The sequence below is a fragment of the Aplysia californica genome, unplaced genomic scaffold, assembly GCF_000002075.1.
Source record: "Aplysia californica isolate F4 #8 unplaced genomic scaffold, AplCal3.0 scaffold00053, whole genome shotgun sequence".
In the NCBI taxonomy this organism is placed as follows: Eukaryota; Metazoa; Mollusca; class Gastropoda; order Aplysiida; family Aplysiidae; genus Aplysia; species Aplysia californica.
In genome coordinates this window covers 144,786-150,695 of record NW_004797323.1, presented here as the reverse complement: position 1 = coordinate 150,695, position 5,910 = coordinate 144,786, and the positions used below count along the sequence as shown (strand labels likewise).

Genomic DNA, 5,910 nt, shown 5'->3' with positions numbered 1-5,910 from the left:
GGACAAGAGCGAGAGAGAGACACACACACAGGCACACACAGACACACACATACAGAGAGAGAGAAAGAGAGAGAGAAAGAGAAAGAGAGAGAGAGAGAGAAAGAGAGAGAGAGAGAGAGAGAGAGAGAGAGAGAGAGAGAGAGAGAGAGACATGATTGGATGGTAAAGAGCAAACTGATAAATAGATATGATACGGATAAAATAGACATATGAATAGAAAGGATAAGCAGATATAAACATAGTAGCTATGTGAACAAGGAACTCACGAACCATCTCAAAATTAGATTAAGACGTAACAGTGAATCCTCTTTTGAAACAGCCCAGGAAACACACAATGGCGTCACAAAACTCCCCCAATTTCCTTGCATAATGAGCTGCAATCGACCCTTTCTGGCACGTGTTGGCATAATAAATTAATAGTTTCGTGCGTAATGACAAAACATTAAGAAAGTATAGATCTAGATCAGTGCCTGTAGACCTGTTTATAGCGAGCTTACATTTTGCCCCCTTTAAGAGGCAGACATTTATTTCGCACTGCCCACTTAATTTGCACATTTTTCTAAGTGGCCCATAACATTTCTCTTCCCGTGTGGTCCTCGCCGGCCACCACAATGATCAAACCGCCCAAAAAGGGACAGGACGATAGCGCCCAGATTGGCAACGACTGATATACTCAATTATTGTAAAAATACTGTAATAATAATGATAAAATAGTTATATAGCGCAGATTCCCGCTCAACAGCAAACTTTATGCGCTTCACAATCTATATCATTACCTCAGAAGATTTGATAGCATTCGGAAATAACCTCAACTTCCTGGGAAACATGCAGAGCAAGCTGCCATTTATAGATGCTAAACCACTCTCATACTGACAAACACGGTGACTGACTTGACGCTACAGTTTTGCATAAGGTCAGACGAGAATGATACTACTAATAATGCGTCATAGCGTAGAGGTCAACACGTTTTTATCGGTGTCAGACCCTCCGCTACTGTTGTTGTTGCTGTTGTTGTTGTTGTTGTTGTTGTTGTTGTTGTTGTTGTTGTTGTTGTTTGGTCTGTGTTTTACGGCGCTCACAACTGCATAAGGTTAAAAAAATGTATGAACACATTTTCTTTCCCCACTCAATAGTCGGTCATTTTTAAAGGGGAAGATTTTCCTCTAATTTGGTAAAGCCACCTTGTCAGGAGAAGGATAATGCCTGGTGAACATAATTATGTCGCCGTGATCAGTATTGTTGATGTCTTGGTTGACAAAGACATCCCGACCGAATTTCATTTGAAAATATCCCAAACTTAACCTCTAATTACACTGAAAACTTTAAAAATGACAACCCTGCCGCGTGTCGTTTTGAAAATGTAGGACCATGTTTGACATCCAACAGTACAGTTGCCTACTTTTTGACATTTTAAATAGTTTTTCTCCCTGTGAATTCTCATTATCCATACCCAGGGAAACGTGACATTTCTCAAATTTCAGAAAATGAAGAACAGTTTTTGTCATGAAGACAGGATGATTACATTAAGGATATACAATTTTTCTACTTAGATACACGCACCAAGAGCAAATCATCAAAGCATTACGAAACTTTTTTCTTCCAGACACAGACATCTAAAACCTCATTGTTCAGAGAATATAGGGCGTCTCGTTCTAAATCCTGAAGGAAAAAATGATATTCATTACTGAAAAGAAGTACAGATTATGCTCTTGTCAGTCAGGTTATTACTTTTTTTCGTATGTTTTTTTTTCTTTTGGAGAGCAAAATCACAGTGTTACGGTGATGTCGCTGACTTACGGTGAACACAAACGGTTTAGATTGACCATCCTTTCAGATATGGTCGCAGACTTCAAAGTATATTATCTTTGTCTTTGACCGAGATAAGTTTTGCACCTAAAAATACTTGGATGCCCCGGGGTGTCATCTCTGACTCAAAGGTTGACCTTTCGCAACCTGAGTTCTTTCTTGTCGTATAACTCCATTTTTAATAACAGTGAAAACAGTTCATAACAAAGTGTGAGCTTAAGAAGAAGTCACATTTTCACTGTTTAAAAAAATGGAGATACGCCAAGAAAACACTGACGTCGCGAAGAGTGACCCTTCAATGTTCACGGGCGCCAGTCGCTGCTGTTTTTTAAAATTTATGCTATACTCAGGCCAGTCAATGTTCTAATGTTTGTCAGTTCTTGTTGCTCTTTGCCGACCGCTGGCCCTCTTGCCCTATATCCTTCTTCCAAGGACCTCTTTCAAAATGGTCTGGTGACGTTTTGTATGTCCAAAGTATGGTATAAGTGGGTAGTTGGCGGGTGCTCTGGTGTGGTTTGCTTCTTTTTTCTTATCAAACATCTATCGTCCCTTTCTCTCCTCCTTCTGTTTTGTATTCGTTACTCTCTTGTAACACCTCTAATATTCGGCACTTATAATACCATATTGTGTTGCAAGTGCCGTGAAACACTTACTAAAACAAAACAAAGTTTGGTATTTTTTTTCTTTTTTTGTGTTAAGCACGGCTTTTCTTTCCCCAAAACACCGCGATGTAGTATGATATACCGAACAAAATTCCCCGAGGAACAGACAGCACGTTTTATGTCAGACGAGAACGATACTAATAATATAACAATGCGCAATAGCGTAGAGGTCAGCACGCCTTTGTCGGTGTCGGACTCCTCTTTTGTTGTTGTTGTTGTTGTTGCTGTTGTTGTTGCTGCTGTTGTTGTAGTTGATGTTGTTGTTGTTGTTGTTGTTGTTTTTGGTAAGTGTTTTACGCGCTTGTAACTGCATAAGGTCATAAAAACACATTAAACACATAGGAGACAATAAGTGTCCGATCAACAACAACAGACCTCAGACAATGTTTCGGAACATCTGAAACCGCCACGCACAAATCAAAAACACAGATTTGCATATTTTATAGTAAGCATGTTTTTGCTTGCTCTTAGAAATTTCAGATAAAGAAAACATAATTCTTCTGGGTGGTTGGCGGGTGCTCTGGAGTGGTTTGCTCCTTCTTTCTTTTCAAACATCTATCGTCCATATCTCTCCTTATGCAGTTGCGAGCGCCGTAAAACTCTCACTGAAGCAAAAAACAACCATATCTCTCCTCTTTCTGTTTTGTATTTGTTACTCTCTTGTAACACCTCTAATCTTCGGCACTTATATGACCTAAATTGCGTTTCAAGTGCCATAAAACTCTTACAAAAAAACCCAATAATTTAAAAACCAATATGTATAACAAATTTAACAAAGTTATTTTTTAGAATAATAAATAAATCCCCCAAACAGCAAGTCAATAAACGTTGTCGAATTTCTAGATTGCGCGTTCTTCGTGTGATAAACAACCCGACAGTGGTTAAAAGGGACTTGAACCCATACCCTGCTGTGCCTACTGTAGTCCCTAATCCAAGCACTCCTTCAAAACGAACTCACTGTGTCTGTTAGGACAGTGATTTGTAATCAAACCATGGAAAGACATAAAAAGGCATTGTTGAGAGATATTACTTTCCAATCTCTGTCTAGCTCATATCAAATTATCTCGAGTAATCTGTATCATATTATGATGTCAGAATGATATTATGATTCAGGATGTGTCACATAGTTGTGCAATGTTCACTGGTGGGTGGAGCTAAAGTCAGTAAAGATATAGCTATGAAAAGCATTTGATCAACTCCCCTGTAATCCAGAGTAATACAGAAATAAAATGAAATAAATAACTTACATTTTTGTGTGGTGTTTTCTCTCAATTCGCACTTTCCTGATTCGTCTGATATTATTTTTGTTCGTTTTTGTTTGTTTGTTTGTTTGTTTGTTGTTGTTTTGTTCCTGTCTCACTGTTTCTCTGCTGTTCATTATTTTAGTCCTCTGTATGGAGACCGATTTTTAAACCTTATATCCGATATATTTTGAAGACAGCAATTGTGCTAATTATGGGCAAAGAGTTTATATTGAAATTCGGAAAGCTTTTTTTCTCCTCTACCAGTCTTCCTCATCCTTTACAAAACCTTCAGATTTTGAAGTGTTTTCTCTACTGCTATCTTTGGAGCATATTCGTGTGAGGTAAAACACATTTTATATGTAGAAGAATATAATATTGGCGACATAGATAGATAGCTGTGGCATTTAAAAGGAAACTAATAACGCTGAAAACTCAGGCACTAATGCATTGTTACTGTTTGTAACGTATCTTTAGAGATACGATGCTCGCCGCTCATGCCAAAGATGTTCAAACCCGGTTCATGCCGGTATGTCCACTTTTTTCTTCTTTTTCTTTGTTCTTTTCCTTCAACTTTCGCTCTCATTCACAGATTCTTCTTCCTCCATGCCCTGACATAATTTGATCTTCAGCTCAGTGAGTAATATCGTCTTGTCTTTTCAGACAGGGACGGAAAACTGAACTTGGTTGTACTTTAACTCCCACCCTACCTACCTCTTCCTCCTCTCCACCTACCCCGTCCCACCCGTCCACCCCCACCTACCCCATTCCACCCCACCCACCACCCCTAACTCTCACCTCTGAACGCATTAAGTTGTTCACACATAAATAATGTCTCCCACTCTTCACCGATTCAACCCATTTGCTCTTTAATGTTGTTGCTGTCTTTTTAAAAACGGTTTTCTGTTATGTTATTTAGATCTGTGTTTTATTATCATTATCTGCATATTTCAGTGACTATAAAAGAGAATAACTTGTGTTGATCAATATGTCCTTTTAGGTTACACTGGAGAATCAGTCGCAGTGAGCAAGGCGTTGTACTTTCACTCTTCTCTCGAATACTTCATTCCCGAAGTCCCTGAAATGTCGGAGTGATACTGGAAACCATCTGAAGCGCCTATAGAAGAAAGGTAAGCTGTTCTACCCCCATACAACTTCTTGTCTTCGCCATTCTCACGTTGACAGATTTTCTGTCTTTTGATCTGTTTCTTACTAAACATGCGGGAAACGTGTATTTGAGCACCCAGTTTCTAAAACAAGTTAGAACCGTATTTTGTACGTGGCATCACGTCAACTGAAACGTAGTCCCGAAAGAGAGCAAAGTCCCTGGAAAGTGCAGGGGGGATGTCAAGTAAGCCACTTTTAGTCACAATTCTTTTGCCTCGATTTACGCATCCTTCAAAACACGTACATCTGAAAGTGCCCATAACGCTCTCTCTCTCAAGATCACAGATAAAAGTGACCGTTACAGACAGATTGGTGATGTGAACATGGTCTGAGTCATGGTCATTAACTAGTCTTGACAAAATTAAAATTAGTTAGAAATCTGAGATCTGAAAACTGTTTATCTTTACATTTCATTTCCATTAAAATTGCCACGTATGATTTGTGATTCTTTGCACTGATTAGACGTAAGCACATCGTCTCATGACTGGTTGACAGAAAACTTTGGCAGTGAATGACTGCTGTGTGCATGTTTTGAGACCGGATTCTCGTGAGAAAAAAAAATTGACCAAAAATGACCTTGTTGGACAGTGACCGCTATATATATATAATACGTTAAAGAAACAAGAAAAACCCAAGGGTGTCATGGAGCAGTGATTGTTCGTACGGTTGACTTTAATGGAGCACTGGCCGTTGGGGAAGGTTCAACTGTAGTATAAAAAACAAAAACAACCCCCAACAGCCCATAATGCACGTCATCACTCAGTGGCAACGTAAACATTATTCGGTAATTTGTCCTTATGTATTCCAGAAGGTGGTCGAATAAAAATGTGTGCTCCCCTTGCTTTTGGACTGTAAAAGACATTGAAGTATTCTTTAGGGATATACAGTGGTCTATTATAATAAACATACTCAAAATGCAGTTCACATTGAAGTTGCTAGTTGCAAGACTTTAAAAGGACGCTCTGTACATTGATATAAATAAGCCTTGTTCCAAACACAGACGTAGAACAGTTCACACACACACACACACACAC

General features: G+C 38.9%; 1 long non-coding RNA gene across 1 annotated transcript in view; it reads left to right on the top strand.

Moving 5' to 3' along the window:
• The window catches only part of LOC118477265, a 130,424-nt gene that overhangs the window by 32,330 nt on the left and 92,184 nt on the right, over positions 1–5,910 (top strand). The window contains exon 2 of the long non-coding RNA XR_004858253.1: positions 4,710–4,839. This is a non-coding gene — a long non-coding RNA (uncharacterized LOC118477265). The remainder of the gene's footprint in view (positions 1–4,709; positions 4,840–5,910) is intronic.